At 39.0% G+C, this 26,412-nt stretch overlaps 1 long non-coding RNA gene across 1 annotated transcript in view; it reads left to right on the top strand.

Annotated features, from left to right (window-relative positions):
• LOC113618917 (uncharacterized) overlaps window positions 1-4,327 on the top strand; it is a 63,336-nt gene extending 59,009 nt beyond the window's left edge. Inside the window, exon 4 of the long non-coding RNA XR_003432187.1 lies at window positions 4,028-4,327. This is a non-coding gene — a long non-coding RNA (uncharacterized LOC113618917). The remainder of the gene's footprint in view (window positions 1-4,027) is intronic.
• Window positions 4,328-26,412: the final 22,085 nt, after the last annotated feature.

The raw sequence follows: 26,412 nt of genomic DNA on the forward strand, positions 1-26,412 counted from the left end.
GACTTTGTTAAAAACTTGAGTCTATAAAGTCATTTTGATTTCTCATTATTGTGTTCTAACTGCTGACTCTCATCAAAGAAGACCAAAAGTTAACAAAGTACGGGAAGGATTGATATTATTGACATGCTTTATCTACACGAGGCTGAATTCTTTTACTAAAGCAGTGAGGGCTTCTTAAATCCCATTGTGTGTGTGTGTGTGTGTGTGTGTGCATTTAATAGCCAACAATGTATTTCTCTGTTCATTCTTTCACTTGAGAGTCACACAAAAATCTGGCAGGAAGGTTTTTGTATCCTTATTCTACAGATGAGGAAACTAGGACTCACAGGGATTAAAGTGCCCCAGGTCACACAGCTAGAGAGAGAAGAGCCTGTACTTGAAGTTCACTGCATCCGTCTTCCACCTCCTAACTACTATAGCCACTGCTTGACAAAGGCATCTCCGTCTAGAATTTGTCAGCATGTCTGAACCCAAACCTGATGTTCATCATCCATCCCTCGTCCAGGCTTATGATACAAATTTCCCCTCAATTATCTATTCCAGAAACCCCAAACATTCTTGAATCTTTCACTTCCTATTCACATCTTCGTTCCTCCTCCCTCTATCGAAAACTCCGTTTTTTATCTTGTACCAAAATATTTATCAGACCTCATTGTACTATGTCTGTATCATCATCATCTGTCACAGACTAATATTAATTTGATAGTCCCCTAACTGGTATAGAGTTAGGGGTCCCTGTCTCCATTCCCTTTCAGTTCAAAGGCATCAGTGTCAATTTGTGGGGTCTGAGGTCCAACTGCTTGGATTCAAATCCTGTTTCACCAGTAACTGACACTGACTCTCTGAGCAAACTATTTAGCCTCCCTTGCCTGAAGTGCCTCATCTGCTAAATGAGGGAAATAGTAGTAATAACTTTATCAGATCGTTGTGAACATTAAATGAAATAAGATGTATCATGCCCTTGGAACAATGCCTAGGATACAGTAAGCACTCAATAAATGCTAGCTGTTGTTATCACTCAACTTCCCCTTGGATGCTGGAGCGATCTTTCTAAAACATAAATCCAATCAGACTACTTTCCTGGTGGAAAAACCTTCAGTAGCTTCCAAAACCTACAAAATACCATTCCAGACATTTTTGCAAAGTTCAAAAATAGCTAGCTACCATTTATTGTATTCTACCCTATGATCCAGCCACTTCAGATGTGATATTTAATTCTTTAAAAGATAAACAGAATTATACTATATATATTCTTTTACAACTGGTTATTTTTTCCTTTAATTCATTACCCTCTGTTTCTGGTGTCAGCAACTTTCTGACTCTGAAAACCTCTTTTCTGATGGTGACAGAAGCCAACTGATCCATGGTCGGCAGCTTTCCAATCAGGTGGTTTCCTGCCTTTGTGGCAGTTTTCTCAGTCCTAATAGAGGATTATGATTTCTGGAAGTTCAGCCTAGGTGAGGCCTGTTTCTCCAGGCTTTCTAATAATTTTATAAACCTGGAAATAAATTCCTTGCTTTTAAAGAACCAGCTAGAGAAATTTTCATCGTCTGCAACTGGACCCTACGTGAAAAGGTATCCTTTGTGAGTCTTGGTAAGTTAGCACTGGTGTTTAGACAGCTGTCAAATTTTACATGTTGATCTTTTGTCTGGTCATGTTACCAAATCCTCTTATTCTAGTAGTTTGGAAAATGGATTTTCTTGGAGTTTCTAGGTAGGTTATATTATCTACAAAGTGAAATGCTTTGTCCCTTTCTTTCTAAAAAAATTTATCTCTCTTTTTGTCTTCTATTATTGAGATTACCAGTTCCTTTAGCATAATATTGAATAATAGTGAAGATAGTTGATTTCCCTGCATTGTTCCTGATGAGTGGGCATTATTCTAGTGTTTCACCGTTAAGTATGATATTTTCTGTTGGTAGATACCCTTTATTAGCAAGATTTTGTTTGTCTATTTGTCTTTAATTAAGCTGAGTATTGAATTTTATAAAATACTTTTTCAGAATTTATACATCTAATGTGTTAGGAAATAGAGTAGTCCCTCCTTATCCATGGTTTTTCTTCCTGAGGTTCAGTTATCAATGGTCGGCCACGGTCTGATAACAGTAAGTGGAAAATTCCAGAAATAAACAATTCATAAAGTTTGAATTGCAGGCCGTTCTGAATAGTGTGATGAAATCTCACACTGTCCTCCTCAATCCCGCCTGTTAGTCACTTGGTAGGTGTCCTGGTTATCAGATTCACTGGATATCACAGTGCTTGTGTTCGAGTAACTCTTATTTTCCTTAATAATGGCCCCTGATCTCAAGAGTAGTGATGCTGGCTTTCTGGATATGCCAAAGAAAAGCTGTAAAGTGCTTCCCTTAAATGAAAAGGGGAAAGTTCTCAACTTAGTAAAAAAAAAAGAAAAAATATTTTATGTTGAGATATCGAGTAAGAACGAATCTTCTATCCATGAAATTGTGAAGAAGGAAAAAAATTTCATGCTAATTCTTCTGTCACACATCAAATTATAAAAGTTACAGTCACAGTGTGTTATAAGTGCCTAGTTAAGATAGAAAAGTCATTAAATTTGTACAATAAGGTATTTTGAGGTAGAGAGAGACCACATTCACATAACTTTTATTGTAGTATATTGCTATAATTGTTCTATTTTATTATTAGTTGTTATTGTTAATCTCTTATTGTGCCTAATTAATAAATTGGACTTTATCATTGGTAAGTATGTATGGGAAAAAAACATAGTATTATACATAGTGTTTGGTACCATATGTAGTTTCAGGCAACCACTGGGGGTTTTAGAACATATCCCCTATGGATAAGGGAGGATTACTGATTGTATACATACAGATTATGAAAAAAGAAATACAATATATGTATGTATACTATATATGTAATTATATACATATAATTATATACAATATTTCTTTTTTATAATATCTAATTATGTATATATATATTTTTTCCTAATCTGTTATGACAGCGAATTTCATTAACGTGTTTTTCCTAATGTTGACCCATTCCTACCATTTCCCCTAATATCTAAACAATACGTGCCAGATTTGGTTTGCTCACATTTTGCAGGCATACCTCAGAGATATTGTAGGTTCAGTTCCAGACCACCGCAAAAAGCATATATTGAAATAAAGTGAGTCACCCGATTTTTTTGGTTTCCCAGTACATATAAAAGTTATGTTTACATTATACTGTAATCTATTAAGTGTGCAATACTTTATTGCTAAGAATGCTAACCACCATCTGAGCCTTCAGCAAATCATAATCTTTTTGCAATAGTAACATCAAAGATCACTCACTGATGAGAGATCACCATAACAAATATGATAATAATGAAAAAGTTTGAAATATTTTGAGGATTACCAAAATGTGATTGATACAGAGACATAAAGTGAGCAGATGCTGTTGGAAAAATGGCACTGCTGGACCTGCTCGGTGCAGGCTTGCCACAGACTTTCAATTTGTAAAAAAAAATGCAATATCTTTGGAGTGCAATAAAGTGAAGTGCAATAAAACAAGGTATGCCTGTATTTGGAACTTTCTGTTTATGTTTGTAATTAAGTTTTGGCCAGAGGGGTATGTGTGTGTTTGTATGATGTCTGTGCTGTATTTTCTTTTTTTATCTGGTTTTAGTACTAGGATTATGGTAGCCCAATAGAAAAAAATTGAAAAACTTCTCATATTTTTCCATGCTCTGAAACAGTCGATATAAGGTTTAGAACTTTTCTTATAAAACAGGCCTGATGCCTGATTAGTCCTAAATCTTTGTATTTCTCATTTCTTTCTTAATTAGTAACCTATTCAGTTTCTAAGTTCATGAGTCAAATTTGCTCATTTATATATTTTTAGAGAACCATACATTTCATCTAGATGAAAGTTGAAATTATACTATTATAATAATAGCTAACCTTTATACATTGCCTACTCTGGAGCCAGGAGTAGTGTTAAGCATTCTTATATATGGCATTTAATCTTCCCCGAGGTTGGTACTATTATTATAACCATTTTACAGGTATGAAAATTGAGGCCCAGAAGAGAGATTTATTAACTTGCCCAGCAAGTGGTGGAACTGGGATTCAAACCCAGGTAGTCTGGCTTCAGAAACTACTATATGTTTTTTAATCCCTTCTGTATCTGTAGCTATGTCTGTCTTCTCTTTCCTAAGAGTTTGCTTTTGCCTTCTTTTATTCTTCATAATGAAACATGCCAAAGGATTGCCAGTTTTATTATTGTTGCTGTTATTTCTCCATCCAAAGGACCAATTTTCATTTTATTGATCAAGACTATTTTTAAAATTCATTCTGTACTTAGTTTCTTTTACATTTGATTAATTTATATTTTATGTATTATTCCTTTCTTCCCCTTTCTCTATATTTATTTTTCATTTTTTAATTTCTTGACTTGAATACTTACATAATTTAACCCAAGAAACACATCAAAGACTTCTAAATACCACTGAGACTGCATCTCAGTGATTTTGCTGTATGTCATTGGTGTTAATGTTGAAAGAATCTATAATTTTGGTTTTGAGTTTTGCTTTTACTTGGAAGTATTTAAAAGAGCTCTTTAAAATTTCTAAGTAGTTATTTTGGGGATTGGATGCTGCTCGTTATCTTTTGTTGTAAATTTCTAATGAAAATGAATTGTGTCCTTAAAAAACTAAAAATGGAATTACCATATGACCCAGCAATCCCACTACTGGGAAACGGTAATTCAAAAAGACACATGCACCCCAGTGTTCATTGCAGCACTATTTACAATAGCCAGATCATGCAAGCAACCTAAATGCCCATTGACAGACGAATGGATAAAGAAGATGTGGTACATATATACAATGAAATATTACTCAGCCATGAAAAGGAGTGAAATTGGGTCATTTGTAGAGACGTGGAAGGACCTAGAGACTGTCATACAGAGTGAAGTAAGTCAGAAAGAGAAAAACAAATATCGTATATTAACACATATATGTGGAATCTAGAAAAATGGTACAGATGAACCGGTTTGCAAGGCAGAAATAGAGACATAGATGTAGAGAACAAATGTATGGACACCAAGGGGGAAAGCAGGGAGGGGGTGGTGGTGGTGGGATGAACTGGGAGATTGGGATTGACATATATACACTGATATGTATAAAATAGATAACTGATAAAGAAAAAGAAAATGAATTGTGGAATAATCTCTATTTTTGGAACTTACTGAGCTATTTTGTGCCACCTTTATTTCTAAATGTTTCACGAGTGCTTAAAACTGTATTTTTTCTCTGTTGTGTACAACTTCTTTACATAGCTATTTGATTAAACTTGTTAATTGTGAAATCCTGATCTCTACTTCTGTATAGAAAACAATCATTTTCTAAGAAATGTCTACTCCATCCCACTATTATGGTTTAGTCTGTTTGTGCTTGCTTTTTTAACAATTTTTGCCTTATATATATTGAAACCATTTTGTTAAGCGCTGTTGTAGTTATTTGGTAGATTTTAATTTTTTATCAACATAAAATTTTTTTGTCTCATTTAATGTTCACCCCTTTGAATTTTATTTCACCTGAAATTAATATTGTGGCACTATTTTCTTTTGAGGTGTTCAGATTGAAGAATAGTAGCTAGCATTTGCCTGATTTATCTTTCTCCATCACTTTACTTTTAAATTTCCAAGGTCTTATTTTAATGTGATTCCTACAGAAAGCATACAGACAGTTTTTATTTGTTTGTTTGGTTTGGTTTGGTTTTCATGACCAGTCTGGGAATTTCCGTGTAGTGAATATAACCCAGATATATTTGTTGTGATTAATGATACATTTGGACTTATTCTTGCTATCTCATTTTGTTTTTTTAGTTTCCTTTTTCTTTCTTCCTTTTGTTGAATTTATAATACTTTTTTGTCATATTTTTTCTTTTTTTGGAACACTTGCATGCTCTATATATTCTTCTAGTAGTTCCTCTTAATTATTGATGTACATTTAAACATATTGCAAAATCAATATCTAGAATTATTCTCAATGTGCTTAATCTGATACCTTGTTCAACTATCTAAATTTCTTACTGTATGACTGTGGTTCCGTGTCTCTTGCATTTTATGGAGCAGTAATATTTCTGAAAAATAAATTGTGGACCTATACAGGGTTGTCAAATTTTATTTTGTTAAATAAGGAGATTAATAAAATACCTAACCCCACCTGTCATCGGTCATCTCCTGTTGCCAACATTTCATAACAAGATATTTTAATGCCAACAAATTAAGGAAGATATAATCTCATAATAAAGGATAATTTGAAAATATTGAATGCTTTATATATTTAGCTTTATAGAAAATACTGTCCTTGTTTTTCTTATGTTACTGTGAATCGATGAAAACTCTACCATGGCCTGATACTTAAATGAGGACTGGCTTTTGGGAATCACTGGTTTACAACTAATTTTTTTCAGCCTCATTTTCCCCTCCCCCACTTCCCAATGTTTCTTGGATATTCCAAACCCTCTTCCTTCCTTTCTGCTTTCCTTCCTTTAATTTTTTCTTGCCTCTATGTATTTGCAAATAATTTTTATCTCTTCCTGAAATGTCTTTCCTCTGCTCTCATACACAGAAGTGATAATGTACATGAGGGATAGATTTTTGAATAACATATAAATTTTTACATAAATCAAAGAAACATAATTTAAGATTAATTTTCTCACAGATCTGACAAAGTATTTCTGATGGTGGGCATTTCTGTTCACCAGCTCAAGTACTAGTAGTGTAAACACTCTACAAGTCCCTTGGCCTAATAACATTGAAAATAAACAATTCCTGATGAGTTGAACAATGGTTTGATAATTGCATAATTTTGTGCATAAATTGGAACTTTATTAATATTTTTATATCACATAGTTTCAGATTAATTCAATGTTGCATAATATGCAGTTGCCCTTCATTATACTCCCTTCTCTGATTTCTCATTAGTGCTTAAATATATCTGTGATGTAATTGCAATAGTTGCGGCAGGAACCTTCACTCATTCTCCTCAAGAGAGAAGATGCTGTCTGATTGGGTAAAGCCTGAGCCTTGATTAGGCAAAGTAAATGTTTAACTAATAAGAGTACAGTACCTTAAAGGGAGGTGACCCTGTATCTAGTTTTCCTGGGTTAGCCCTGGTTAATTACATTAGCCACCATGTGTGCACCCCTGGTCAGGACTCATCAACAGCAGGATCCCTCATACATCCCATTTCCAGGTACCAAGCTCACCTAGACAGAGCTTGCTTCCTCTTTTGGTTCTGCCTTGCTCTCTGCGCATGAGAGGATAAGTTAGGGATGCTCAGCCCCACGGACCCTGCCATCCTAGATTCAGGACAAGAGACCCACTGGCTTCTTTGAACTTTGAGCCTTTCCATATATACCAATCCAGCATTTACCTGAGCACATGGTGTTAGGCGTTTCCAGTTTCTCTCTCTTTTATTAATGCTTTGTTTCCTCCTAGTGGAGTACAGACATACCTCAGAGATGTTACGGGTTCAGATCCAGGTCACTACAATAAAGCAAATATGGCAATAAAGCAAGTCACATGAATTCTTTGCTTTCCTAGAGCATAGAAAAGTTGTGTTTATACTATACTGCAGTCTATAAAGTGTGCAATAGCATTACATCTAAAAATAATGAACATATTTTAATTAAAAAGTACTCTATTGCTAAAAATGTTTTGCATCATCTGGGCCTTCAGCAAGTTGTAATTATTTAGCTGGTGGAGCGTCTTGCCTCAGTGTTGACGGCTGCTGACTGATGAGGGTGGTGGTTGAAGGCTGGGGTGGCCGTGGCAGTTCCTTCATATAAGACAACAGTGAAGTTTGCTGCATTGACTGACTCTTCCTTCATGAATGATTTCTCTGTAGCATGCAATAGTTTTTGATAGCATTTAACCACAGGAGAACTTCTTTAAAAATTGCAGTCAATTCTCTCAAAACCTGCCATTGCTTTATCAGCTGTTTATGTGATATTTATTGTAAACCTGTTGTCACTTCAATGATCTTCACAGTGTCTTCACCAAGTGTAGATTTCATCTCAAGAAACCACTTTCTTTGCTCATCCGTGAGAAGCAACTCCTCCTCTGTTAAAGTTTTATCATGAGATTCAAGTAATTCAGTCCCTTCTCATTCTAGTTCTCTTGCTATTTCTACCACATCTGCTGTTACTTCCTCCGCGGAAGTCTTGAAACCCTCAAAGTCATCCATAAGGGTTGGAATCAACTTCTTCCAAATCCCTGTTAATGTTGATATTTTGACCTCTTCCTATGAATCATGAATATTCCTAATGGCATCTAGAATGGTGAATCCTTTCCACAATGTTTTAAATTGACTTTGCCCAGATCCATCAGAGGAATCACTATTTATGGCAGCTATAACCTTACGAAAAGTATTTCTTAAATAATGACTTGAAAGTCGAAATGACTTCTTGATCCATGGGTTGCAGAGTGGATGTTGTGTTGGCAGGCATGAAAACAACATGAATCTTATTATACATCTCCATCAGAGCTCTTGGGTGACCAGGTGCATTGTCAATGAGCAGTCATGTTTTGAAAGGAATCTTTTTTTCTAGGCAGTAGTTCTCAAAGGTGGGCTAAAATATTCAGTAAACCACGTTGTAAACAGATATGCTGTCATCTAGGCTTTGTTGTTCCATTTACAGAGCACAGGCAGGGTAAATTTAGCATAATTCTTAAAGGCCCTAGGATTTTTGGAATGGTAAATGAGTATTGGCTTTAATGTAAAGTCACCAGCTGCATGAGCCCCTAACAAAAGAGTCAGCTTGTCCTTTGAAGTTTTGAAGCCAGGCACTGACTTCTTCTCTCTAGTTATGGAAGTCCTCGATGGCATCTTCCAATATGAGGCTGTTTGTCTACATCGAAAATCTGTTGTTAATTGTAGCCACCTTCATTGATTATCTTACTAGAGCTTTTGAATAACTTGCTGCAGCTTCTACATCTGCACTTGCTGCTTCACCTTGCACTTTTATGTTATGGAGAAGGCTTCTTTCCTTAAACCTCATCAGCCAACCTCTGCTAGCTTCAGAGTTTTCTTCTGAAGCTCCCTCACCTCTCTCAGCCCTCATAGAACTGAAGAGAATTAAAGCCTTGATCTGGATTAGGCTTTGGCTAAAGGGAATGTTGTGGCTGGTTTGATCTTCTATCCAGACCGCTAAAACTTTCTCCATATCAGCAATAAGGCCATTTCACATTCTTACCATTTGTGTGTTCACTGGAGTAGCACTTTTAAGTTTCTTTAAGAACTTTTCCTTTGCAGGACTTCCCTGGAGGTCCAGTGGTTAAGACTCTGCACTTCCACTGCAGGGGGCACGGGTTTAATCCCTCGTCTGGGAACTAAGATCCCACGTGCCACAGGGCATGGCCACAAATAAAAAAAAAAACCCAAAACTTTTCCTTTGCTTTCACAACTTGGCTAACTGTTTGGCACAAGAGGTCTAGCTTTTGGCCTATCCTGGCTTTTTACATACCTGCCTCACTCAGCTTAATCATTCTAGCTTTTTATTTAAAGTGAGAGATGTGTGACTCTTCCTTTCACTTAAACACTTAGAGGTCATTGTAGGGTTATTAATTGGCCTAATTTTAATATTGTTGTGTCCCAGGGAATAGGGAGACCTGAGGAGAGGGAGGCAAGGGGGGTGGACAGCCAGTTGGTGGAGCAGTCAGAACACATAAAACATTTCTCAATTAAGTTCACCATCTTATATGGGCATGGTTCATGGTGCCCCAAAACAATTGCAATAGTAGCAACAAAGATCACTGATCGCAGATCACCATAACAAATAGGTTAGTAATTGAAAAACTTTGAAATATTGTGAGAATTACCAAAATGTGACACAGAGACATGGATTGAGCAAATGCTCTTGGAATAATGGTGCCTATACACTTGCTCCATGCAGGGTTGCCACAAACCGTCAATCTGTAAAATAAATGTATCTGCAAAGTGCAGTAAAGCCAAGTGCATTAAGCAAGGTGTGCCTGTACAACTCTCTTTGTAGAGAGGGGAGGGAGGTGTGAGTGTGGAATCGTCAACAGCCCTCTTCCTCTTGCTTACAAATTTGTCCCAGTGTTGGGTGGTTGGGTGTGAGGCAGTGCATAGTGCTCCTACGGCTCTCCCAGGTGAAGGTCCTGAGCTCAGGGACTGTCTTATTTATATTTTAGGCTCAGTCCCCGCAGGCTCTGTTGCTCAACATCTCTTTGATTAAATGAAACTGCTTCCCTGTTAAACCATTACCCATGAATAGATAAGTCTTCCTTCTGGCTGAATGGAATATCATCCGTGCTGTATATTAAGTGTAATTTTCTCCTCTGTGTGCATGGGGACCATCTGGCAGATGCCACTTATTGTGACTTTTCTGGTACCTGAAAGCAGATATTGTTACCCTCAAATTCTATTTCTCTGGATTAAAAAGCCACAGTGCATCCAGTATTTCCCCATTGTGAATCTGTGATCCAACAGTTGAATCATTTTGTTCTTCCTTGGACCTTCTCCAGTTCTTTCTCATCCCTCTTCAGAGGTGGAGGCCAAAAATGCAAAAGCCAAGTCTAGAGGAGGGATTCCTCGCTGGCACTTTTATATCCTTATCTCTCAGCTCAGCCCTGATCATCTTCACTCTAGACATGCTTCAGGCTCATTCCCTTTGCAGCCCATTGTGGTCCCTGTGGGGATTTATTCTCTTTTTATTTTTTTTTTCAGGTCATTGACCCTCTTGTATCTGTGGGTTTTCTTTGTTTTGGTTACAGTCTAATATCTTATACTTAAAGCCTATTAAACAACATCCTTTGATTTTGTGGTTTGTTGAATTCAGTCTACTTGACAAATTAGACTGTGGGATTTTAGCAAGTCTGCCCAAATCTTTGTAAACTGTTTATTCCTTCTAATAACTGATGGTTATACATTTGTTTGAGATTTTATTCTAGGGCTGCACTATCCCATACAGTAGCCATTAGCCACATGTGACTGTTTAAAATTAAATTATTAAGATGAAATAAAACGTAAAATTCAGTTTCTCTAGCCACATTTCAAATGCCCGATTGTCACATGGAGCTAGGGGCTACCATAGCGGACAGCACAGATACAGGTTTTTCCTTATCGCAGAAAGTTCTGTTGGATGGCACTGGTTGAGAAGGTTTTTCAGTTTGAAGAATAGTTTTGGTGAAGGAAAGTGGCCACGTTGATGACCTCACATCACAGAGTTAGAGATACTCTAGTCCTGTAATTCTTAATATTTTTACATCTGAGAACTTCCATATATATTTTTCCACTAAAAAATTTCTGTCTTGGGCTTCCCTGGTGGCGCAGTGGTTGAGAGTCCGCCTGCCGATGCAGGGGACACGGGTTCATGCACCGGTCCGGGAAGATCCCACATGCCGCGGAGTGGCTGGGCCCATGAGCCATGGCCGCTAAGCCTGCGCGTCCGGAGCCTTTGCTCCGCAACGGGAGAGGCCACGACAGTGAGAGGCCTGCGTACTGCAAAAAAAAAAAAAAAAGTTCTGTCTTGCAGGGTTCTTATTAGATGAAAGATAATATCTTACCCCACTTGTAAAGTCAAGGCATAAACAAATGCAATACCATCTGTTAGGAGGTAGGTATGACTACATTGAGCTGATATAATTCTAGCTGAAATTTAAAAAATTATTGTGGTTTTTCAGTTCTGGTGGCCTTATCACAGGTACAGCCATATTTACATTATAGTAGTGAATTTCCAAAAAGGGCTTTCAGATTCCTGTTATCTTTCCTCCTAATTCTTTGAAGCAGCCTGATGCCTCCATGCTGTACAGCTGCAAGCAGTGAGCTCCCAACATGTCTGCAGCCATCTCTTTGTCTGGTTCCCCTCTCGCTTGTTTTTCATCTTCTTTTGCTCTCATCTTGTCTTTGTCAATGGTCTCCCAAAGTGGAGTGCTTTCACTCTAGGAGTTATGCGGTATTAGAAGCTTTATACTTTATTTTTTCTCACTGGTTTAAATTTTCTGCTTTTTTGTGTGTATTTTGTCATGCATATAACTTATTAGTACAGTTTTATACCTATGTAATTTGCATACAGTGCAGGTATATATTGTGCTCAAGATTCTTTTTTTTTTTTTAATGTGGACCATTTTTTTAAAGTTTTTATTGAATTTGTTACAATATTGTTTCTGTTTTGTTTTGTTTTTTTGGCCAAGAGGCATGTGGGAATTTAGTTCCCCGACCAGGGATTGAACCCCCGGCATTGGAAGGCGAAGTCTTAACCACTGGACTTCCAGGGAAGTCCCCTCAAAATTCTTTTTAACGATGGTGCACAAGCCAAGAGCGTCAGCGTTCTGCTGACCGTTGCTTAGTCTTGGCTGTTCAGGTTGAGCTCTTATTCTCCCAGTGTTTTTCTGGTCATGCATTTGCATTTTTGCCTTCCCCTAACCCATGCTGGCCCCCTGCCCTAGCTGTGTCCCTGAGGACTCCAACCCCAGGCAGTGGCCTCTTGCTCAGCATCCTGAAAAAGCAGTGACAACAGTCCTACTTCTTTGAGCAGAAAGGCTACTTGGCGACCCTTTACGACCTTCGCAAGCCTTAGCAGCCCAGGGATTCTAGGTTGGAAAACTTTGGTCTTATTCAACCACATTCTTTTCCTTTTTGTTTACTGAGTGTAAGACAAATTTCATTCAAAATTTATTAAAAGGTTCAATGAGCCAACCAAATATTGCTGGAAAGGTGGCCTATAATTTAAATTTTGACTGGTCTATCACAGATTCTTCTGTCCAGCCTCCTCCTGTCCAGCAACCCAGAAGGTTGCCCACCATATAAAAAGGGTAGTTTTGCCAAGTCTGTTCTCAGTTTCACTCATGAACCCCTCACCTCGAGCTATTTCGTGGACCTCCTTTCATCTCACATATGGCTGACTCTCCATCCACCCTCCTGACGCAGTTTTTGTTTCTGTCTTTGTTTTGTCTGTTTGCGTTTTCAGCATCTTGTCTTCCTGGGTCTGAACTGGATTTCTCTTGACGAGGACCCAGGTCTGCTCCTGGGTTGCTTAGTAAGACTTTCTTGGGAATGCGCTGCCCAGGTCTTCATGCCCTTTACCTACTTGGTCATTGTTCTCACCTCATTTATCCCAGTCCTTTAGGTGATGTCTAATATTTTCTTCAGCCTCTCACCTTCATTTCCATCAGATTTTCTCAGATCATTTCATTTATGAGTTGGGAGAGACTTCAGAACTTATCGAGCCCAACACTTTTATTTTCTCAAAGCATGAATTCAACAAAAGGACTTGCTCCAAGCTGTACAGTGAACTAAAAGGAAAGCTAACCTTGGGCTTTAGGTCTCCTGATCTTTTTCCTGGATTTCTTTTCATTTAGCTAACATTCCCAAAATGTTCTTGCTCAAAGAAAAGGTTCTGTGGTCAAATACATTGAGGTTAACAATGGGTTAACCAAATTTAAATCGGTGTCTTTGCTGCAAGAGTTTTTTGAGCCCTTAAGATGGAGATCTGTAAAGTGAAACTCAGAGGAGGGTGGGCCTGCACTATATTCAAGAATTCCCAGCTTATTTGAAAAGAGAATTCTATATATTCACTCAGAATTACACTAGAGAGTGTTCCTTACGACACTTGGTAAAAGTGACGCTATCATTTCTTCAAGGCCAGAGGTCCTTGAATATTTTCATGGGTAATTAAGTACTCCTCAAATACACATTTTTTTTCTTTTACCCACACAAAAGTCTCTTTAATAACAGACTACTTGATTCTTGAACCATCTTTACTGGATGAGGCCAAAGTGCAAGGTGTTAAAAGAAGATGGTCTGATTCAGCTTTGCATTCCCCCCCCTCTTGGGGAATACGTGTAGGATTTTTGGCATTGTTTTGTGTTTAAGTTGGGTCCCTATTTGTCAAACCTTTAGATTCTGTTTATGAATGTCAAGGTTAAATGGAGGTGAAACCAAACAGTTCTAGGAAAGCCAAGAGGCAAATGCTCACAGTTAATCCAAGTCTGTTCTCCGGGCATTTAGCCTTTCCTAGCATTAGCACCCAGCCACTGTTATTAGCACACAGACACCCAATCGCCCCATGTGCATTAGCCAAATTGGCTGTGTTGATTAAAGATACAAATTACGTGATATGTTTAAATATCAAAATAAGATGGATTTAGCTTGACAGGAGAGCATTGCTTTGCTCTATGTGTGTGTGTGTGTGTGTGTGTGTGTGTGTGTGTGAGACTGACAGAGAGAGAGAAGAGAGATGGGATAAGTTAACTGCAAAATCCCTATTTCACAATTTTTAAAAAAGCAGTTTCTGGCAAAAATCTATTTTTCACTATCTGCCACGGTATTACAGGAAGATTATTTTAAAAAATTAGTGTGACTACCCTGTGAAAATCCTAGTAAGTGTGAAATCAGTTAAGAAATCAAATAAATTAAACATTATACTTGCCAAGTGGGACGTTGCAGTATACTGATGAGTATTACACATCTTCAGCTTCTGGGTCACTAGAAGTGATTGTGTGATTCTTGCTGGAACCATGTCATTTTAAGGAACACTCTCATTTAGTAAGGAGGTGTCTTTAATGGAACAAATAAATCGTGTATCATCTTTCAAAATATTCTGCACATAGGAATGATCATTGGGCAGAGGAAGGAGTTAGTTATAAAGGGCTTTGCAAGATAGCTGAATTATTTTTTATCTTTCATAAAATTCATAAAACAGGGTGGAAGAGGTGCAAGAATATCTGCATTTAGAAGATTATAAAAATGATAGTGAAGTATTATACTGACTGTTTAGCTGTAGTTAATGCAGCCCACACCCCTTCATCTCTTAGGTTTTTATCCTCATCGGCTGCCAAGATAAGCTCTCTACACTCAAACTGCATCAGATATTCACCTTGGGCATTGCGGGGAAGGAGTGACCTTCCAGGATCCCCGCAACCATTTATTTTTAATTACTTGCTACAGGAGAGATTAGCAAAGTCCTCACACCATCCAGCTCTTAAATTCTCTGATGTTTCCTCTAAGGAAAAAATGCATATACAATAATTAGATTTCCTTGACCCTTTCCCCTTATTTCATCATGGATGTCATCAAACACCAAGGATTGTAAGATGCACCACTGTTTTATGTACCACTAAGAAAGAGAAAGGTTTCTGCTTAAAGTATGATGTGTCATTATTTACAGGATGCATCATAAGTTTGAGATGTTAAAATTTGAGAAAATATGTTATCATCAATGAGATATGAGTCTTGATTTCTGGGCCTGCGTAGAAGACTTTGTAGCATTTCCAGTGCTATTTGGAGTTAGCTTGCCACCCTGATATCATGGTCAGTGACATGTACAAGAGGGTTTAATTTTTATTTGTAATTACCTATGTATCTGAATCTTTTAAAATTATTTAACTTTTCATCTACTTAGGATTTATCTTCCTAATTGGATTGTAAGATTTTTTTTATTAGGTTTTCCAATGTAGCCCATAGTAGTGACTCTTACAGCATGTGTTGTTAGGCATTTCATTTATTCATTTGTTCATTCATTCAACAAAAGCCTGTGTATACTGAACACCCACCTACTGTATGCCAAGTCCTGTGCCAAGTAGAGGGAAGCCAGTGAACACGGCCCAGTGAACATGATCCTTTTCAAGGATCTCACTCGACAGTGGGAGAGGCAAACAAATATATCATCACAGTACAGAACGTGAAGTGATGTCATGTAGTGGTCCAGGGGTGCATGGGAGCACAGAGAGGGTCATCTATTTGAGACTTGGGTCAAGGAAGGCTTCTTGGAAGCAGTGAGGAGAGCCATACTGTGGGGGGGTGGGGGGTGGAATGTGGGTGTCAGTGTTCCAAGCAGGAGCACAGCAGGTGCAAAGGTCAAAGGTACGGAGAAGATGGAGAGTTTATGAAACTGGAAGAGGCTTAGCAAGGATGGAGCACAGGCTTGAGAAGGGGGTGGGGAGATGGGAAGTAAGGTTGGACAATGGAAATAGGTATCAGATCATGAAGATCTTAGTTCTTTGATGATTTACTCTGTCACCTATATTGTCAGTTGGTCAATCAACATGCATTTAGCCTCTTTCATGTAGTTCAAAAGGAAAGAATTGTGACAATAAATGCTTACATAGCACCAAACACTGTTTCAAGTGCTTTGAATAAATTGAGCTATTTAATATTCACAGCAAACCGTAAGGCGAGTACTACTATCATCCCATCTTTCAGATGGGAAAACGGAGGAACAGAGTGGTTAAGTAAGTTGCCTGAAATCCTCCCACTTAACACCAGTCCATAATTCCTTCTGATGATCAGTGACAGCTCCTGTGCTCATCACAGGTGTGCGCCTCCGGTAGCTTGTTGGGGTGATGATGAGCGGGCGGGCTAGAATTCTCTCTTCTTACCATGGCGGGAGATGAAGGCTAACAGGAGATGAAGGCATGCTGAAGTTGCGTCTAAATGGAAACAGTAAAGAAAGTAGCTTGCTTTCCAATATCGATGGTGGAGATACCCACATAGGAAGGGACACCAGCCCAGGACCTGCTCCCACCACTGGTCTTTATAGCTGAAGAAACTGTAAGGTTTAAATCATATGTATCTTGGGGCTATTTGCTACTTGAGTTTGATTTTTTTCCCTTGTACCATCTAAGCCTTTATTAATTATCTTTTTCATGTATTAAAACAAAAACTCCATATCAAGAATATATAAAGAAATATTACAAACCAACAATAAAAGCTAAACAACCCACTTAAGAAAACTAAGCAAAATATTTGAGCAGACCCTTTACAAAGAGAGATATACAAATGGCCTATGAAAATGTGCTCAAATCATTACTAATCAGGAAGTCCAAATTAAAACCACACTGACTAAAATGGCTAAAATTCAAAAGGCTGACAATACTAAGTGTTGGTAAGTATGCAGAACAACTGAAAGTCTCAGCCATTGCTGGTAAAATGTGAAATGGTACAGCACCTTTAGAAAACAAGGTGAAAACAGCACCTTTAGCAGTTTCTTAAAAAGGTAAATATATACTTACCATATAACCCAGCAATCACATTCCTTGATATTTTCCCAAGAAAGATGAAAACATATATTAATATTGATTTCAAAATGAACTTTCATTCGCAGTAGCATGTTTCAATAAGTATGAATAGGAAATGAACTTGAAAGGTAAGGATCTTGTAATTAATTTAGAAACAAAGGCACATGGTTTTCCCTGGTGACATTTTTCTCCATGATGTTATTTGATCTCTTCATTTTTACTAGGGAAGGGGCCATCAGTCCACTCCTTCCTTCATTCCTGTTTTTTGGACATTCTATCAGAAAGCATGCATTTGGAAGAATACCAATCTCTTTTAAGTTAGCTGGTAATCATGACTCTCCAATAACCTACAATCATTACTAGATGGGATAAATATGAAAAATTGCAATATAAGTAATTTCTTAGTTTCACAAGTTTGAGGAATAGATTTCCTTTTCCTATCACTGCGTATTATCACAATGACAAGGAAAGGCACCTAAATCTTGTCCAGCAGAGGAGAATCCCGGGAGGTGATCTCAGGCAGGTTCAGAAGGTAGAAACCTTTACATAAGGTTACAAAATGAGTGTTGGGTGTAAATAAAAACTAAATTCTAAGCTGACCTCACTAATTTGTTTTCATCTTCCCTTGTTAATTTTATTTTGTGTATGACCTCACCTCCATTTACTTTGCTGGAAGCTTTTTTCCTTGAAGCTGAGCCAGTAGTTAGCACTATGTATTCTAGTTGTGTTCTAAGATTCTCTGATATGATATAAATCTCACTTCTAAGAGATGTGATTTTTAACAAGTCAGGGTACAGTTTCCTTTTAAAGAATTGGCTAAACGTGCAGTCATTTTTAAAGTGATAATCTTTTTCTTTGGGGACAAAATGTGATTTACATTTTTCAAAGTATTTTTACAAGCAAGATTATTGATTGGACTTCAGAATAGGCTCCTAAAATCCTGATGGTTGACATTGAACTTGGGAGTAATGAAAAGAAACACAGAAGCCACACAATCCAGCTGATTTCCTGCTGAGACTTGAGACCTATTTCTTAATGTGTGGATGTCTTTGCTGCCACCAGTAAAAGGAGATGGGCTGCCTCCGTCTTCCCAGTGAGTGCCTGTTGGCTCCTACATGTGGGGACTGCATGGAGCCTGGAAGTTGCACCAGAAGTCCACAGCTAGAGGTCTCTGGTCAGCCTGTTGCTGAATGGGTGACCTTGGGTTTGTCACATAAACTTGCTAAGCTTCAGTTTTCTCATGTATAACTAACGGGGTCAGCAGTTGTGACAGACACACATAAGGTGACTCCTAGTGAGTCACAACCTTGTCTCTCCCTCTGTTTGAATGTAGGAGGAGCCTGTAAATTGCTTCTGGCCAATAGAAGATGGCAAAGGTTAACGAGATGACATTTCCTTGCCCAGGTTATGTTATATAAGGCTCTGTCTTCGCAGGCTGAAGAGAGAAGCTACCCTTGCCAGCTTTGAAGAAGTAAACTGCCATGTTAGCAGAGGCCCTATGGAGATGGTGCTATAGACTGGATGTTTGTGTCCCCCTACCGCCTAAATTCATATGTTGAAACTTAACCCCCAAAGTGTTGGTATTTGGAGGTGGGGCCACTGGGAGGTGACTGGGTCATGAGGGTGGACCATGAATGGGTTTACTGACCGTATAGAAGAGACCCTAGAGAGCTCCCTGCTCTTTCTGTCATGTGAGGACCCAGTGAGAACATGAGAAGATGGTCATCTATTACCAGGAAGTGGGCTCTCACCGGACATCGATTCTGCTGGTGCCTGAAAGTTGGACTTCCTAGCCTGCAGAACTGTGAGAAATAAGTGTTTACTGTTTAAGCCACCCAGACTGTGGTAGTTTGTTATAGCAGCCCAGACAGACTGAGACAGTGGGCCCCTGTGGCAAAACACTACAGGCAGCCTCTGGGAGCTGAGAGCAGCCCCCAGCTGACAGATAGTGAGAAAACAGGGCCCTCGGTCATATAGCTTCAAGGAAGTGGGAACTGTCAACAACTTGGATGAACTTGGAAGTGGATTCTTCCCCAGTTGAAACTCCAGATGAAAATGCAGCCCTGATACCTTGATTGCAGCCCCGTGAGACCCTGAGCAGAAGACAGCTAAGCTGAGCTTGGACCCCTGACCCATGAAAGCTATCAGATAATAAATGTGGGGTTTTTTTGGTAATTAGTTAAAAATATTTGTTATTTGTAGTAAAGTACCCACAATATACAATTTACCATCTTAACCATTTTTAAGTTCAGTAGTGTTAAGTATATTCACATTGTTGTGCAACCGATCTCCAGAATGTTTTCATCTTGCAAAACTGAAAACTAGATACCTGTTAAACAGCAACTCCCCATTTTCCCTCACCCCCAGCTCTGTCAACCACTATTCTACTTTCTGTTTCCATGAATTTGACTAATCTAGGTAATTCATAAAAACAGAATCATACAGGATTTTTTGTGTGTGTGACTGATGTTTCACGTCGTGTACATCTTCACAGTTCATCCAGGTTGTAGCGTGTGTCAGAATTTCCTTCCTTTCTAAGCCTGAATAATATTCCATTATTCAGTGTATATGTGTATATTCTGAATAGTATTCCAATCCACATTTTATTTATTCATTCACCTCTCAATGGACACTTGGGTTGCTTCCACCTTTTGGCTATTGTGAATGAATGTGTTTTTAAGCCTCTAAGTTTGTGGTAATTTTTTTACCCAGCAAAAGAAAACTAGTACAACAATAAAAGTACTACACAGGGACATGGTAAAGATTAAGAAATAAAGTTTACAAACCAGAAAGTGTAATATAATTTTACAGTGAGGTCACATCATCTGCACATTCAATTTAATAGAATTTAGCAAACTAAAGGCTGAAAAAAAAAAGGGAATCAAATTATATTTTAAAAAGTGTGACGTAATCCTGCCAGTCACTGCATGCGGTGAGCTTGTGCCGTGGAGTGGGCTTGAAAAGGGAAGCGTGAATCTGTTGGTTTCAGCACCTCTAGCTGAATGAGGTTCTAGTGTTTGGGGATGTATGCTTTTTATGCCTTATAATAAATTACCTCGAACATAGCAGCTTAAAAACCACACATAATTATTATCTCAGTGTCTCTGAATCAGGAGCCCAGGCACAGTTTAACCGTGTTCTCTGTTTTAGGGTCTCATGAAGCTGTAATTGAGGTGTCAGCTGGGCTGCCTCACTTCTGGAGGCTCAGCTAGAGGAGACTCTGCTGCCAAGGTCACTCATATTGTTGGCAGAATTAATTTCTTTGTGGTTGTAGGACTAAGAACTGAAGCTTTTTGCTGGCTGTTGGCTGGTGTCTCCCCCAGCTCTCTGCCACGTGGGCCCTCCACAGGCAGCTCACCGCATGGCCGCTTGTTCCCTTAGGGCCTGCAGGAGAATGAGCATCTCTAGGACAAGTCTGTCAGCAAGATGGGGTCCTACATAATGTAACGGAACCATGGGAATGACATCCCGTTACCTTTGCCATGTTCTACTGGTTAGAAGCAAGTCACAAGCGCTGCCCACCCTGCAGGGGAGGAGACTATACAAGGGCATGAACGCTGGGAGATAGGGATCATTGGGGGTCACCGTTAATCTGTCTGCAACACTAGTTAGGCTAGAAATATGGATATTTCGCTTAGGAGGGGCCTAAAACATAAAACAGTCCAGTGCTTCCCCAGTCTCAGATATACATATAGAGAGATGGAGTTAAGCAAAACAAAACAAAACAAAAAAAGGAAGATCCCTAGAGACCTCTCTAAACCCTCAGAATCATTCTGACAGGTGGAATCCAGGCAGCTGTAGTTAAAAAAATATCCACAGTGATTCAAATGTGTAGCCATGGTTGAAAACTACTGATGTGTCTCAATCCCGCCTTTTAGGCACAAGACACTTGGACTCAGAGTGGGAAAAATGTCTACTCCCAAATTACACAGGATATCCGAGTCAGAAGCAAGCCTAGAACTCAGGGTTCTGATATTTCATTTTGTGCTTTTTCTATTATGTTACGCTGTCTTCTTAACTTGGAAGTTGTGGACTACATTTTACTTCTTCTCAAGCTGCTGGGGAAAAACTTCACTAGCAAACTTCTGATTTTCAGTGGTGTGCTGGAGCTGGCTCCCCGGCTCCTGGCATCTCTCTGAGCTCCTCATCTGAGTTATTTCACAGTGGCAGCTCAAAACTGGTCATGGTAGAAATATTTACACCATGGAAATTGGCAAACTCTATCATTAGGCTTCTCACCACCGACTCCTCCTTGGACAGCTGGCAAACCTTTACCAGCATACCGCTGTTATTTTAATTTAAAAAATGCAGAACGTGTTGTACAATAAATATTATACAGTTGTGTTTACTCTTGGACAAAATGCAAATATAGTTAAGTAAATTAACACTATGAACAGTAATGCAGAATGTGTCTTCCTTCTGAGCCAGACACAATATTTTTTTTCTGATTCTTTTTTAAAAACTTTTAAAACTTTTTAATTTTTGTTGTTGTTGATTTACAATGTTGTGTTAATTTCTGCTGTACAGCAAAGTGACTCAGTTACACACATATATATTCTTTTCCTTATTCTTTTCCATTATGGTTTATCACAGGATATTGAATCTAGTTCCCTGTGCTATACAGTAGGACCTTGTTGTTTATCCATTCTATACATACTAGTTTGCATCTGCTAATCCCAAACTCCCAATCTTTCTCTCTTCCACCCCCCCGTCCCCCTTAGCAACCACAAGTCTGTTCTCTATGTCTGAGTCTGTTTCTGTTTCACAGATAGGTTCATTTGTGTCATATTTTGGATTCCACATATAAGTGATATATGGTATTTGTCTTTCTCTTTCTGACTTACTTCAGTTAGTATGATAATCTCTAGGTCCATCCATGTTGCTGCAAATGGCAATCGTTTCATTAAGCCAGACACAATATTAATGCTTAATGAATGTTTGGTGGATGATGGGATGAACCATTTGGGAGTTTATTTCCCACTTTTCTTGTCTGGTTGTGTTCACTCGGCAGGTTGTTAATTTATCCACAGAGCAGTCAGATTCTCCACCCTGCGAACTCTGTAAAGTATGACTTTGATTGAATTCGAGGTGCATCTCTACACTCCGGATTCCTGAAATGGAAGTTTATGGGTCACTTTACCTGTTTTTCTGGGCAGAGTCTTTGGTAGTCAGGGGTAAAACCCAGAAAATTGTTTACAGAAAATAAATTCTGTTGGACTCACAGAGTGAAAATTTCCACCTACTTCTGTCCTGAGGGGGGCCTTGAGGAAGTGTTTCTGTCAGTTCTGTTTCACAGCTACGAAGTGTCACTGCTTTGAGCTTTGATTTCATGGGAATCTAGGAGGTCTGAAGCCCCAGGATGGAGCAGTAAGCTGGACCATCTCTGAAAACAGTTCTGAAGAATTTTCCCTTAATGTGAGGGCTTTGTTCATTCTGTGACTTGCCAGGGCTTTTGACTCCAAATTGTGAACCATGAACTTCATATAGATCTTTCTCCTTCCCCCTCCTACTTATTGATCTTCTACTGCTGTGCTCTTGTCTCTTTGTTTTTGAAGGAAGTCAGTATGAAGAAAGAGGCAGCATGGTTTAACTGAAAAAGCACAGGTTTGATGTCAGACAGACCTGCATGGCTCCACCACTTACCAACTGCGTGACCCCTGGGTAAGTTGCTCTCTGAGCCTCAGTCTTGGAATATGGAACCAATAATATCTGTTCTTCAGGGTTGTTTCTGTTAGGAGGATCAATGGAAATTGCATGTAAAATGATGAGCCATGTGCCTGGCATGCAGCAAGTACTCAATGAACGGTAGTTCCCTCTAGTGGGGATTCCCTGTAATAGCAATAGTAAATTTTTGTAGAACATTTGCAATTTATGAATATTCATTATTCAGAAATTCGCAAGCATGTATTTCATTTTATCTTCACAACACCCTCTGTAATTTAGGAGACCAAATCCATCCTCAATGAGGCTTTTATTGATAATTTTATCTAAGGTTATGTCACCTACCCATTGTGATATCCCAAAGCCCTAGTATATTTTCTTTGCAGCGCTTACCATTACCTGGAATTACATTATTTATCTGTTACATATTTATTGTTTGTCTTTATCTGTTAAAATGTAAGCTCAAATGTGGGAAGAAACTTTGTTTTGAACTCAGTTGTACCTCCAGTGCCTGGCATGTAATAAATAATCAATAAATATTTTTTGAATGGATGAGGTAAGTACTATTACTATCTTCATTTTGCCCCACAAAGAAATACAAACTTAGATACGTTAAATGAATTGTCCAAAGTTATGGAGCTACGAAAATGTGGAAAGAACCTGGATAGGAATTTGGATTGTTGAACTGTAGAATCCAACTTAATTACTCCCTTACCCAGGCTTGTGTTCCACAGGTGAAGTTTTTACAGAGAGTGTGTTTCTCAAAGTCATTGTTAGGCTACATTATGAGCCCAGCATTGTAGTAGGGGATGTGAGATTTAGGAAGGAAGCTTAATTCAAAGATCTTTGCTTTGGAAGATCTTATATCCTAACTGGGAAGACAAAGTGTACACCGTGACACAGAGAGCCACATAAGAATACGCTTGGTTAAGTGCTCAGAAGTTGAAGAGGCGGGTGTGTGGCTGTAACTCATCAGAGATGCAGCAATAGTAGGCACAAAAGCCAAAGTTGCCTTATTTTTCCAAGTCCTCTCCAATTCACTGTTCACTTATCCAACAAACATTAAACACTTACATGCACTGCACTTGTTATGAGCTTTGAATATATAGAGGAATAAGTGATAGTCCTCCAGACGCAAGGAGTTCATGGTTCATGGGAAATGCAGACATATGCAGAGTTAGTTATGATGCAATATGTTAAGTATAATTATAAAGATTTTTCATAGGGCGTCAGATACACCACAGGGAGAGGGAAGAGATAGGGTCAGCAGGTAGCCAGGGACCAGCTGATGAAGGTCCGTTTTTGATACATTAGAGATTTTTGGCTTTGTTCTCCAGGTCAGTGCTTCTCAAGTGGGGGTGATTTTGCACCCCTCCAGGGGACATTTGGTGGCGTTTGGAGACAATTTTGATTGTCACAACTTGGGGGATAACACCAAGATATGGTTAAACATCCTATAATGCAAGGACAGCTACCCACAACAAAGAATTTTCTGGCTCTGAATGTCAACAGTGCCAAGGTTGAGAAATCCTGCTTTCAGAAAGGGAGATGGGTTATTGCAGGACTTTAAATGAACGAATGGCATGCTCTTGTGTTAGACAATATGTATGGATGGTAGATTTGAGGGGGCTTGAGGCAAGAGGATAGGTTCCTGCAGCAGCACAGAGAGAACCTGTGAGTGTCTGGACCAGGGCCATTGTAGTGGGAGAGAAGAAATGGGTTGAGGACTTGGTGATTGGATGAGAGTGGAAAATGAGAGGGAGTGGTCAAGTTTCTGCCTTGTCTGCTGCAGCCTTTACCTGAGGTCAACCCAAGAGTAAGTCTAGATGTTGGTGGGAAGCAATGAGATTGATTTAAGCAAGCAGGTTGGAGCTCCCCATGGGTCACCCAGGACATTGAGCAGGCGTTGGGCATGCAAATCTGAAGCTTAGAGAAATATGCCTCTGGAGTCATCACTTAGAGCAGTGAAAATTGAATTACTCATCTGGGGAGGTTGTAGAATGAAAACAATAGTGGGTCCAGAATATTACTCTCAGAAATACACACCGTAAAGGGGCAAATAGAAGGAGAAGAACCCTTGAAAGAGGGTAGGAGGGTTAGGAGAAAGGGCTGTCATAGAAGCCAAGGAAAAAGGGTTGTATGAAGAAACGAATGTTCAGCAGAGACCAGTGTTGCTGACACAGTTCCTAAGAGAAGGATTGAAAAGCATCCGGTGAGTCTGGCAATTCAAACAACATGGGTGACCTTGGGGAACGCATTCTATTGGTTTGATGGCAGCAGAAGCCAAGTTTCAATGGGTTGAGGGGTGAATGGAAATGATGGAAGTGCAGATAAGAGAGAGTAGATTATTTTTTCTAGAAGTTTGACTGAGAAGGGAAGGAGAGAGAAAGAAGTGAGGTTAAAGAGGATTGCAGACACCTTACATCAGTTTGGTTATGCCCAACTCCTTGGTTCTTTTTGGTTAATAACAGAGGCCACCAAAATGTTGGCATGTGTGAGGGTGACCACTATTCTCTTACAATCTCATTGCCAGGTTATAATGAAAGCAAGTGTTAGACCAAATTCTTACACACGTATAAATATGTATTCATCAAGCACATATTGTCTAGCAGGCAAGACAGTGCATTCAAATTTTCTGAAAGTCTCATGAACTCCGACCTTTCTGAACTTTTCAGTGATACGAACTTCACTTTGATGAAAGGTTCATGTGAGGCTGACAACTGTATGCCAGAGGTATGCCATCTAGTTATTATCGGGCAACCAGAAGTCCTTCAACCCAGTAGCTGGACACTGTTAGAAATCAGCTCTCAAGCACCATCTCTACAGTTAGAGGCTTGTTAAGGTCTTATACCCTCTTTAGGCATGGGAAGTGTGATGGATTGAATAGTGTGCCTCCAAATTCATGTCTACCTGGAACCTCAGAATGAAACTTATTTGGAAATGGGTCCTTGCAGACGTAGTTAGCTGAGGTCATAGTGGATTAGGGTGGACCCTAAGTCCAATGACTAGTGTCCTATAAGAAGGCTGTGTGAAGATAGTGAGACACATGGGGCGGGAAATGTAAAGATGGAAGCAGAATTTGGAATGACGCAGCTACAAACCAAGGAACACCAAGGATTGCAGAGAAATACTAGATGAAGCTGGGAAGAAGTAAGGAAGAATTCTCCTCTAGAGACTTTAGAGGGAGCATGGCTCTGCCCACACCTTGATTTCAGACTTCTAGCCTCCAGGACTGGACTTTGTGGTACTTTGTTATGGCAGCCTTAAGAAAGTAATATAGCTGGAGTGTCTCTAAAATAGTTGTCAACTCGCATATCTTCTTGAATACTGTGAATTTTACCAGTGAGAGTCCCTTTCTGATATCCCCGATGCTAATTAACAAACCACTGATTTCACCAGTGATGGCTCATTTCTGACTCTCATGATGTTAATTATCAAAGCTTCCGGTGTTAACTGAGGATAATGGAAATGCTTACACAGTAGCACCCTCAAGAGTGTGAGTTCCGTTTAGAAGGATCCTGGAGTGAAACTTTGAAAACGTGCTTTGTGCTGCACTTTCTATGCTGAAGTATTTTAAATTATGGGCGCTATTGGCAAGGGAGATTTATATTCTAGAAGAGAAAGATGTGGGCTTAGCGGGGAAATTCAGAGGTAAGGAAGACTTGGAAGGTCAAGTTACCACAAGCAGTGGTAACTGATATTCACTGATAAACTTTTCCAGTCAGTGGAACCACCAGG

Source organism: Aethalodelphis obliquidens, unplaced genomic scaffold, assembly GCF_003676395.1.
Source record: "Aethalodelphis obliquidens isolate GAN/ISIS:26980383/991018 unplaced genomic scaffold, ASM367639v1 scaffold6, whole genome shotgun sequence".
NCBI lineage: Eukaryota > Metazoa > Chordata > Mammalia > Artiodactyla > Delphinidae > Aethalodelphis > Aethalodelphis obliquidens.